The sequence below is a fragment of the Arvicola amphibius genome, chromosome 4, assembly GCF_903992535.2.
Source record: "Arvicola amphibius chromosome 4, mArvAmp1.2, whole genome shotgun sequence".
In the NCBI taxonomy this organism is placed as follows: Eukaryota; Metazoa; Chordata; class Mammalia; order Rodentia; family Cricetidae; genus Arvicola; species Arvicola amphibius.
The window spans coordinates 74434669-74447185 of record NC_052050.1 but is presented as its reverse complement, the minus strand read 5'-3'; the positions used below and the strand labels follow the sequence as shown (position 1 = coordinate 74447185).

At 39.4% G+C, this 12517-nt stretch overlaps 1 pseudogene; it reads right to left on the bottom strand.

Moving 5' to 3' along the window:
* Positions 1-9739: 9739 nt before the first annotated feature.
* Positions 9740-11032, bottom strand: LOC119813266 (annotated as a pseudogene).
* Between the last annotated feature and the right edge of the window lie 1485 nt (positions 11033-12517).

The window sequence follows — 12517 nt, the reverse complement described above, 5'->3', positions numbered from 1 at the left end:
GCTTTCTTGTACCACCCAGGACCACTAACCTAGGCATGGGCCCCACCCACAAGGAGCTGGGTTTTCCCCACAGCAATCACTAATTAACAAAATACCCTGCAGGCTTGCCTACCGCCTTAAGGCTTTTTCTTAATTGAGTCTCTGTCCTCTCTGATGACTTTGACTTGTGTCAAGTTGACATAAAACTAGTCAACACAGTCCATAAAGGGATGGAAATTTGAGAAATTGAGAAGAAAATTTCTGATGACATTTTTTAGTGTCATGACTGGACCAGAGACACCTCTGAGTCCTCTAAGCCCCAGGAGAACAAGAACTTTAATTTTTAGGGGGAGGGTATTTTTTTTTTTGAGGCAGAGTTTCACTGCATAGTACAGGCTGTCCAGAAACTCATAACAGGTCTCACTCAGTCCCCACCCCCAGTGCTGGGATTATACTTTAAAAAGTCCTGTTTACTTTTGAGACTCATCTTTCATGCTGAGCAAGTTGCTGGCACACACAAAGCAATTAGTAAACATTTACCAGGTGATTAAGACCAACGTGTTTTTCTATTTAACAGTTGGTTTTTGAATTCTTAATTCATTGGGGCTATAAATGATATGTAAAATTTTATATATATTTTTTTTTTCAGTCGGGCAGTGGTAGCACAGCACTTTAATCCTAGCACCCAGAAGGCAGAGACAGGCAGATCTCTGTGAGTTCGAGGCCAGCTTGGTCCAAAGAGTGAGTTCCAGGATAAGCTCCAAAGCTACTGAGAAATCCTGTCTTGACAGCCAAAAAAAACCCCAAAACAAACAAACAAGCAAACAAACAAACCAACCAAACAAACAAAAACAAAAAACAAACAAAACAACAACAACAAAACAATAAAAAGCTTGCATTTTCCCAATAATTATTCTTTCCTCTTCTCATTTCTTGGTAGTTAATGACTAGCTTAAACAAGCTTGACCGGGGCCCAAAAGACAGCAGGAAAATGCACACCTGCCGCCAAGCCTTAGAATCTGAGTTCAGTCCCTGGACTGCGTGGTAGACGAGAACTTACTCATGTGAGCAGCTCTCTCACCTCCACACTCACCCCTACCTGTAAAGGAAATAAAAATGTGGTTTCAAAAGTAAAATAAAAGAATTTTGACTAGATTGCTTTTGTCACCAAACCCTTAAAGGCGGTGTGTACAAAGTAACAGTAGGTTCTTTTCCTTCCTTCCTTCCTTCCTTCCTTCCTTCCTTCCTTCCTTCCTTCCTTCCTTCCTCCCTCCCTCCCTCCCTCCCTCCCTCCTCCCTCCCTCCCTCCCTCCCTCCTTCCCTCCCTTTTTTCCTTCTTTCTTTTCCTTTTTTTTTTTTTTTTTGGGTGGTGTGGAGGAGAATCTTTCTATGTAGTCCTGACTGCTCTGGAGGCCTAAATTCATAGAGATCTTTCTGCCTCTGCCTCCCGCGTGCTGGGATGAAGGGTGTGTGCCACCAAGTCCGACTGCCAGTGGATTCTTAAGGTCTCCGAATTTAGAAACAGACAACTTTATTTTTTCAACTTTCTGAATATTAGGAAAACTCATTTGAATCCTGTTTCTTAGGTTTTAGGGAATCAAAAGCAGTTGATAGAGTGAACGGAAGAGAGACACTGGCTGTAATTCGGGATGTGTAGGTGCAGCTGTGGTGGTCTTCATTGTCAGGCTGGTGGGGTTTACAGTTTTACTTCAGAGATAAACCTTTGGGCTCTGGTGCTAGCGTGTTTCCAGAGAGGATGAGCTGAGAGGATTTCCTCACTGGGTGGAATTTTTCAAGGAAGCCCTGGAACAAAGAGGGCTGAGGAAACAGCTGTGTGCCAGCCTGCCCTTGGCGCCTTCCTAAATAACTGCTGTCACCATCTTCCTCTGACATTGCAGGGGGCTTCAGCCTCTCAGCAGCAGCCAGGGACTAACTGAGACATTCAGGTTCAGAGACTGAACAGTGCGGGGTTTCAGCTTCTCCAGCACGTAGAGGTCCCCTATTGGACTGACTGCTGCTCTACTGCTGTTGCTGCTGCCACCTTGCTCTAGCCTGCTCATCAATCTAATAACGGCCCTTCTATAAATTATACCCGGTCTGTCAGGGGTTTGCTCCTCTAAAGAACCGAGGCTAATGCAGTTGGATCGAAGAGCATGGGCAATCCCAAGAGAGATGGCGAGCAGGCTGTAGGAGGGAAACCAGGAGACAAACTGGACTTATGGAGATGAAATATGAGCTGAGGATTTGACTTTGTTGTATCTAATGTTTTTAGAAAAATTAATTTGCTGAGGCGTGAGGAGTAGAGGAGAGAAAAGGGAACCTGGAGGCATCTAGGCCGCTGAGAATCTATTTAGATATTTTTGGATATGCAGCATTGATTAAAAGGAAGAGTTTAATTAAAACAATAAAAAACGAAAAACATTTTGTTCTCTGTAAGACATTTTGCAGGTCTTTAATCACAGTTTTTAATCTATTTTTAAAAGGCAAGGTGTTGAGATGTTCTGAACAATGAAAATATAATTGGTATGGAGGTAGAGCCATGCTTGATGAGGTATAAATTATACCATACAGCTAGGAATTATTTATAGGACTGTGTAATTTAGTGCTTCATAATTAGTGTGGGCCCTAATTAGATAGCCAGATTGACACAGACAGATATATTTCAATCTAATTTTTTCAAATGAATAGACCTGGGTTATTGAACAAGCCATTTGAACTCTTCACACCAATCTAAACATGGAATCTGGAATGCCAGTCTAAATGTGAATTCTGTTTCTATGGTACTCTTTGACATGTTGATAGAGGGGACATTTCCAGTAAGGGATAATTTTTTTTTTTTGTGGTTAGTTTGAGAGGATTATGTCACACTTGTAATTCAGTAGGATGACCTTTTTAATTGTAGCAACAGAAAAAAAAAAGAATTAAAACCAGTGCATTGTGGAGGGTAACGCGAGCATCAGTTAAGGCTTATTTAGTAAGCGAGGCAATGGTCTGCCCCAGCTGGGGAGTGGTCTCAGATGGTTTCTTTCTGCCAATTAGGCAGAGGCAGTTTATTTAGAAGTTGTTCATGGTGGTTGGAAGGAGAAATGTCCCCCACAGGCTCAGGTATTTGAACAGTTGGTTTCCAGTTGGTGGGTCTGTTTGGAGAGGAGGCACAACCTTGCTGGAGCAAGTACGTTACTGACAGTGTGCTTGCAGAGTTCCTAGAAGCTTGCCGGCAGTGGTGGTGCACACCTTTAATCCCAGCAGTCGGGAGGCAGAGACAGGTGGGTCTCTGTGAGTTCGAGGCCAGCTCTGGGCTATAGAGCAAGTTCCAGGACAGGCTCTAAAGCTACAGAGAAGCCCTGACTTGAGAAACAAAACAAAACAAAACAAAACAAAACAGTTTATACCTTCACTTCCAGTTTGCTGTCTGCTTTCTGCTTCTGGTTGGAGATGTGGTTCCTTAGCGTCTTGCTTTTGCCTTCACGTCTGCCACCCGTCACTATGTCTCTCTGCCACGAGGGACTCTTGCCCTCTAGGACCATCAGCCAAAATAAACTCTTTCTTCTGTAAATTGTTTTTGGACACAGTCTTTTATCACAGCAACAACAAGAACGAAATGGTTACTAGAGCACCTTTACTCCCAATTCAGTCTTTTACAATTAGACACAAGAATATTATCAAAATAGAGCTACCCATAAAGCTGAGAAGTTTACTAGAGCAAATGGCACTGATGCCTAGTATATGCTACTCAGAGTCTGCCTCATGGGAATGGGCCAGAGGCTGACTAGGCTAGCCTTTCCCAGAGCTCTGTTCTTCCTCTTATCTGGCCAGTTTGGCTAGCTTATTCTCAGCTGTAAGCCCGCCTCAGTGTTCCTGACCTTGACAATTTAACCCTAACTCTTTAATTATAACATTACCACTGGTGAAATATTAAATTTGGAAGAGAATTCAAAGGCTTTCAGAGGCTAAGCTACATTCCATTGTGGGCTCTATGAGAACTTACACCATTTAAGGAAGTCTTTTTTCTCTGAGATACTTTGGTTTTGAAGATGACTGCTTGAGAACACATTCTTAGATCAAACACCAGCAACTCCTGCATGTTTGGATTTGACTCGTTACAGAAATAATGTGAACATGACCCTCCCTTTAAAGCCTTTGTAAGACATGCTTCTGGAACGGAAGAATTTCAGAATGAGAAGCTGCAGTATGAATCAGAACTTAGTAGAATAGAAAGAAACACCAAATATCTTTACTTTGTAACTAGACATAGGTTCTAGTTTTTAAATCCAGACAGGAACATTGTCTTTTCCATTTCCGAATTGAATTTTGGCCGTATTTCTCTCCATCTTCCCACTCAACCAGGACTGAGATTTACAACGATGTCAGCTGGTCTCTATTCTTCGCCAATAAGAAGAGCCCTATTTTAAGTGTTTCTTCGGGACCAAACCCCATGCTCAGCCTTTCCAATGGAGTATCTCTTTACCTCTACTTAAGTATATGCAGTTGCTATGCTCATTTGATAGCTGGGGGAGCAGGCATCAGAAACTCAGTGTCATATTCAAGGTTACATGGCAAGTGACAGAGCAAGGATTAGGAAGACAGGGCCGTAATGCAAATCTTACGTCGTTAGCCAGTGTTTTGATACTGCATGCTGTAATATCACACTCGTGTGTGGATTTTCTTTATAAACACTTTCTTTAAAGAAGGATCTCATGTAGCTTAGACTGGCCTCAAGCTCCAAATACAGTGGAGGATAACCCCGGATTCTGATCCCCCTATGGTTTGTTTTGACACTTTTTGTTATAGTTGTTCATCAGATAGTGTTGCCCATAACTCAGTCTGATCTCATATTTGCTATGTAACTGAGACCTTGAACTTCTGATCTTCCCACCCCTACTGCTGTGTTATGGGATGCAGGCCTGTGCTACCATGACAACACTATGCATACTAGGGTCCAAACCCAGTATGCAAGTAATATATGCAAGGAACATATGCTAAATGTTTAAATAAACATTTTATCCTAAGGAGTCTAAGTCTTGTATTGGAAATGACTTGGCTAGATCATAAGAGGTCAGTAACTACGACTATCTAATCTTCAACCCTATCAAAGGCCTGAGAAGGGAGATAATATTACTTGAGCAGGCAGGAAGTACAATCAAGTAGCTTCCAAAGCTAGCAATATGTGACAAACACAACTGGCTACCTGTGCAATCACCCAAAATCTCATTTGCAACATTGAAGCAACCAACTTTGACTAAGGCCTAGAATAACTGACAGACCATTTTCAAAGGCAAGAAATTTTTCAAAACTGTCTTACCCTGTCTTGGCAAGATTTGACAATCCCATTTATCCATTTTCAGCTACTATATCTTGTCAGTGGTTGAGGCATGAGCATTTCTTTGCCCAAAGGCCAGTTTTTGCCAAGAAGAAAACAGGCTCCAAGTGGAGTGTCTTTGGTACTCAACATTCTCTCGGGAATAGATCGGTGCTTCCAGGAGCAATCATGTCTCATGTCAACAAAACCCTAAGTTATTTAAGTGCCATGTTCCACAGATCCTTGAAGTGGTTGAAGATTATCTATCTATACAGAATATAATCTCTGTTTCTAAAGAACCTGATTAGTCTAACTATAAGTATGACAAACATAGATGACTATTGATCTATAATTCTTAATACATACCTAACTTAAAGACTAAGACAATAAACAACTGTGCAATAAATGAGGACAATGACCTCCAAATGTAAACAATGTATAAGTATCTTGATCAGAGGTAGAAATGTACACTGCAATATGGTAAATATATATATATATATAAATATATATATAAATGTTTTAAACAGAGGTAGAAGCATGCATGCATACAATATTCAATATAATTTAACATTGTATCAATATACAAGAATCTATACCAATGTAATTGTCTGTAAACAATAACTCACAAATACTAATCTATTATCCCATCATCCAATTTTCCCTTTTTTTAAAAAAGATCCCTGAGCTTATAAAATTCCTCCCCCAACCCTCAACTGTATACCAATTATAATCAACCCCTAAATGATGTCCCTAAGCCTGAGAAAAAACTTTGCTGGGACAGGGGACATCGTCTTCTAGAATTACTTCCAGCTGTTATGGGGCGATGTTCTTTCTAGGGGATCCTGTGAAAGTAAAATAATGGTTAAATTTTAAGATTAATGTCTGGTAAGATTGCAAATAGTCTCTGAGTATTTTGTAGAGGTCTGTCTAGAACGTTGCAAAAATTGTGTACCATTTCAGCTAACCAAGTTGGAACCATCTTGTACCCAAAACAGGTCTTGTAGTAGTGCTATCAGTATCATGATGTCATATTAACCAGGTGGAGTTGTTGTTATGTGGCCCCATCTTCTTCCTGGAAACTTCAAAGATTACTGCAGGAAAATTTATTGTTCATTGTGAAAAACTTAAACATTATTTATATAGACATTTACAGACATATATATTCAATGAAAAGTATGATAAAGACAAAAATAGATATGAAGAAAAGCAAAGATGTTTTCTAAATTCTTTTATCTTTCTGTCCCACATCAAATGGCTCTTGACATGAGATAGAAACTCTGGGTTTTTTCTTTTAACAACACGCTTGGATTTAACGAAGTACAGAGCCATTGTCCAACTCTAAAACCAGCTCTATATATTCATAAACATATACATACATATACATATATAGATGTATACATTGTATCATTTGTACTTACCAACTATATTTGATTTTCTTGATGATCTTTATTGGATAGTTATTTTTCTCCCTGTCATCATTCAAACATCAGGGGTCTCTTGAATTTTTGAAGATGAGTCTTTTCCTGCAAAGACAAGAACAGGACCCTGCCCCCATCCTATATGTTTTTCTTACCACCTATATGGTTATCACCATTGTGGATGAGCTGTCATATCTCTGTTTCAATAGGTTTCTCCTTTTCAAAGTGAATCTTTATTAATTTTGATGGTATCCATAATTTTTCAGCTCCTGTGGAAACAAGAGCGAAACCCCTTTGCCAACATAGTACATCTCTTGGTTTCCATTGTGGGGTCAACACATCCTTGAAATATACTGGTTGATTCAATTCAGAAGTTTTTTTCCATTATCCAAAGTCTTTCTGCTACTGCTGTTATTTTCTCATTAGCGTTAAGAAAATTCAAGGTTAATAAAGCATTAGGCAATCTATTTCTAGGGGTATTTTCCATCCCTTTCTGTTCAGCATATCCTTTATAGTACAATTTGATCTTTCTATAACTGCTTGACCTGTAGGATTGTGTGGTATACCTGTAACATGCTCAATATTATAATAAGCAAAAAACCATTTCATTTTCCTAGAGACATAAGCTGGACCATTATCTGTCTTTATTTGTGCAGGTATATCCATGATGGCCACAACTTCCAATAAATGTGTGATTACCAAATCAGCCTTTTCTGAGCTCAGGGCAGTTGCCCATTGAAAACCTGAATACATGTCTATGGTGTGGTGTACCTATTTTAATTTACCAAATTCCATAAGTGGAATACATCCATCTGCCAGATTTCATTCCTTTGAGTACCCTTTGGGTTTCTTCCTGCAGGCAGTGGTGTTTGATTATAGAAAGAACAAGTAGGGCATCTCTTTATAATCTCCTTAGCTTGTTGCCATGTAATAGAAAACTCTTTATTTAAACCTTTGCTATTGATGGGATGTTTCTTATGAAATTCAGAGGCCTGCAACATGCTTCCAATCAATAATTGATCAATTTCTGCATTACCTTGTGCTAGAGGACCTGACAGACCCATATGGGATCGGATGTGTGTTATGTACATAGGACAAAGCCTATTCCTGATTATATCTTGCACCTGGATAAACAATGAAGTCAATTCTATATCATCTGGTATAAATTCAGCAGTTTTAATATGCAAGATAACTCTTTCTGCATATTATGAATCTGTAACTATATTAAGAGGTTCTTTAAAATCCCTTAGCACCATAAGAATGGCATATAATTCTGTTTAGACAGAATTATAAGGGCTTTGTTCCACCTTACTCAGTTCTTCTGATTTGTAACCCACTTTCCCTGATTTATTTGCATCAGTATAAAATGTATGGGCCCCAGTTATTGGAGCATCATGTACATTTCGAGGAAGAATCCAAGAAGTTCTCTTTATAAGGTATAAGTCTATCACTTTTGGGATAGTTGTTATTAATTTCTCCCCAAAAATTAGCAAAGCTCTTTGCCATGGTTCATTGTCTTCCCATAACTTTTTTATTTTGTCAGTAGTGAAAGGCACTATAATTTCTTCTGGGTCTATACCTGCTAGTTGATGAAATCTCAGTTTACCTTTTATAATTAATTCAGAGACTTTTTCCACATAAGTTTTAATTTTTTTACTTGGTTTATGTGCTATAAATATCCATTCTAAAATAATATCTTCCCTGTGCATTAAAATTCCCATAGGAGAAATTCTGGAAGGCAATATGACTAGGATACAACTAAGATTTGGATTCACTCTATCCACATGTGCCTCCTGTAATTTTTCCTCAACCATTGTCAGTTCCTTTTTTGCTTCAGCTGTTAATTCTCTGGGACTATTCAAATCTTTATTACCATCTAAGGTTTTGTTTAAATGAACTATTAGATCAGGTGTTATCCCAACAGCTGGTTGTAGACTGGAAATGTGTCCTAGCAATCTTTGAAAGTCATTAAGAGTCCATAACTGGTCTCTCCTAATTTGTGCCTTTTGTGTTCTAATTTTCTGTAACCTAGGTAATTAACAGAATCTCCGCTTTGAATCTTTTCAGGAGCAATTTGTAATCCCCATTTAGGCAAGACTTTCTTTACTTCTTCAAATATCCTTTATAAAGTATCTGCATTTAATTCAGATAACAAAATGTCATCCATGTAATGGTAAATTATAGACTTAGGAATTTGCTTACAAATTATTTCCAATGGCTGACTTACAAAATATTGACACAATGTAAGACTATTGAGCATTCCCTGTGGGAGGACAGTCCATTGATATCTCCTAGTAGGCTGAGAATTATTATAAGTAGGCACTGTGAAGGCAAATTTTTCTCTATACTTTTCTTGTAAAGGTATAGTGAAAAAACAATCTTTCAAATCAATAACTATAAGAGGCCATCCTTTTGGTAATAAAGAAGGCAAAGGAATTCCAGATTGTAGAGGACCCATAGGTTGAATTACCTTGTTGACAGCTCTTAGATCTGTCACAATTCTCCATTTTCCAGATTTCTTTTTTTTTAATGAGACTGTTTAATAAATAATACAGAAAGGGATTACAGGTACTGGGCACTGTCCTCGGGATTCACACAAACAACAACAAAAGACTTCAAACAAAACCCTTTGTAGTACATTTAGCAGTTAAACCAGGAAGGGTTGTTGCTTTAGTTTGGAAATAACAGTCCCATTAGAAAAATCAAGAACTTAAGCCAGGTAGTGGTATAGCATGCCTTTCATCCCAGCACTTGGGAAGTTCCAGGACAGCCACAGTTACACAGTGAAACCCCGTCTCCAAAAACAAAACCAACAATAACAAAACTTGAGAACTTGAGACAGTATCTGAATGAAGCAGGATAGTAGATGATTAGGTTAAAAGGAGCAAGAAAACAGGAACTGAAAGATTAATTCTAATGACCTGTATCTTGGTGCCAAGTCCTGGCAATCTAGCCTCCAGGACTGGTGTATTAAATCAGGGCTACACACTACCAACAATACTTTTAGCCTTTGGGAATGCATATTAAAAGTTTGACTCTTCATTCCAATGGAATTATTCACAGCTAATCTGAAATGACAAGTTTTAGGACTTTTAGACCCTCACCAAAATTACATTTATTTATTCCAACAGTGGAAATTCATGGCACCTGGTCATTTGTTCAAATATAAGATTTATAAAATCAATAAATTCCATTTTGAAAAGGGTGTTTTGTTAAATAATTTACCGAGATTTTCAAGACAGGTCTGTCCAGCAAAATTCACTACTACTCCCTTAGTATGTTATAAATGGAATTTTCTTCTACTTGTATCCATTTCCCGTGGCTTATGGACCCACTCATATTCTCCATATTTAGAATCGAAGGTTCCCTTCTGAAGAGAGCATAATTTTAAGGTAAAACGTGGTCCAAGTTCCTGAATTCCCACTTTCTTTTCACTCTTGAATATATATCTGTGAAACCTGAAGAAGATGTAATCCCGCTGATTGTGGAAGGTGGCAACCTGCCTTCCAATAAATTGAGGATTATGAGGAAAGAGAGAAGCAAACATGCATCCAATAGAATGGCCTAGCCGTGTTGTAAAGTTACTCAGAATTATCTTGGGAACATGTTTTGTAGGGTCTTTGCCTCGCCTCTTAATTTCTTTACGAAGACGAACACTACTCATTTTAAAATGAGCAGTTGGACCATTTGGCAAGTGACTCAAAATAAGGCCATTCGGTATTTTATGATCTTAATTAATAACAATCAGGTCTGTGAAATCTCTTGCAATGCACTGTGGAATAATTTTTTTCAGAGCCAATCCTCTTCTGTAGTACACATGTGAATCTGGTATAACTGTTGAGAGCTGCTCGCAGAGCCGTACTGTTCTCCCATGAGGTCTATCCGATGTCGTGATGAGAATCTTAGGAGATGTCTGCCTGTTGAAGTAGGAAGCAAATTCATCTGTAGCTTCACCATAGGCCACCTCCTCATCGTTGGAGTCCACTGTGGTCTCATCGTAGACGCGTTGGTTGTCAGTGGTCTTGGGAACAGCCTTCGGTGGAGCCTTATCCCCAAGAGCCTCTCTCTCTGTTTTAAGTTTCTTCTTAGCTGCTAACTTTTCCTTGCGCTGCTGCTGCTTTCACCGTGTGAACATCAAGTGCCACCGCCACCGCTGTTTGTTCTTAATCTCCGAGATACTGAAGCCCGGGGGAAAGGCGGCCGCTTTCCGGGGCTGAGCCCCGCTTTCCGCCGCCCCATTGCCCGCCACCGCAGCCTCCTGAGGCTCTTCGGCGGCGGCTTTCCTCTTCAAGCCTCGCTTCCCGCCAGCCACACTCTTTTCGCCGGCTTTCGCCATGTTGTTAGCCTCTGTCCAGATTTCTTTTTTTTTACAATAAACACAGGAAAATTCCAAGGTCTGGTTGATTCTTCAATATGGTGAGCATCTAGTTGCTCTCGTACCAGCTGTTCCAAAGACTGTAATTTATCTTCAGCTAGAGGCCACTGCTTGATCCATATTGGCTTCTCAGTTAACCATTTTAAAGGTAGATCTGTTGGTACCTCTAAAGGTTTGCTAGTTGGTGTTTGTTCTTGTACAGTCTGAATGGCTGGTGACCTTTTCCCATAATATCTCATTATATCCTTCCAAGAATTATGAGTTCCTGGGACTGCCGGAATATTAATCTGGGTATTCCATTGCTGTAGCAGGTCATGGCCCCATAAATTTATTGCAATATTGGCTATATATGGCCTTAGTCTTCCTATTTTTCATTCAGGCCCTATGTATTCAACCCATTTTGTGCTTTGTTTTACACAAGATAGGGTTCCAATTCCAAGGAACTGAACATCTACCTCTTGAAGAGGCCAATTTGGTTACCAAGATTCTGGAGTAATGATACTTACATCTGCACCCGTGTCTAATAAGCCTTCAATAAAAATGCCATTTATACAGACTCTAAGCTTTGGTCTTTGATCGTTAATAGAAGTCTGCCAAAATGTGTGTTTACTCTGTCCTACTGGATTTTTTGACTCATCCTCCAAATTTAACCCATCATTCAGACCAGCATTGCTTTTTACAGCAAGCATTGGATTTTTAAATTTTCTTGATGAGACATGTTCTCCACTGTAACTGGGAATGACTGGGCCACTTTTGGCTTGGGGACCAGTGAGAGGCCCCTCAAGGAGTTTCCCGATGATATGAATGAACCTAATTTCATTGAACCTAAATTCATTGGTCCAATGTCAGCCTTTACCACACCTCCTACATACACCTGAAGGCTGAGGTCTCCTATTTTTGTCATTCCCAGAAGAGATATTATTCCTAGAAACTCCCTTTTCAGATGTCCTAATTTACCACAATTAAAACATTTGGCAGTTTTATGTCTCCTCATTGCTTTGGAAATCGCTTCTCCTACCCAAAATTCATCATTATGGCTGAATGTCTCAACATTCATTGTATGCTGAATCCATTCATCCATAGGTGCCTATTTAGACCTTAAAGGCCCAGTTATCTTTTTACATTCTAAGCTTACGTTTTCAAAAGCCAGAGATTCAAGAATTATTCGTTTAGCTTCTGGGTCTGTTACTCCTATTTGCAGAGCCTTAATTTATCTTTGCAAAAATTAGTAAAGGGTTCTCTCTGTCCCTGTCTAAACGTGGTATATGATTTGGCCCTTTTCCTTAGTTCTTGTATCCTATCCCAAGCATTCAAGGCTGCTTTGTGGCATAGGGACAATACTTCTTTGTCCTAAAGAGCTTGGACCTGTGTGCATCAGCATATGCTCCTTCTCCAAGAATTTGATGTTGGGAAAGCTCCACACCTTTTGCTCTTCCTTGCTGTTCC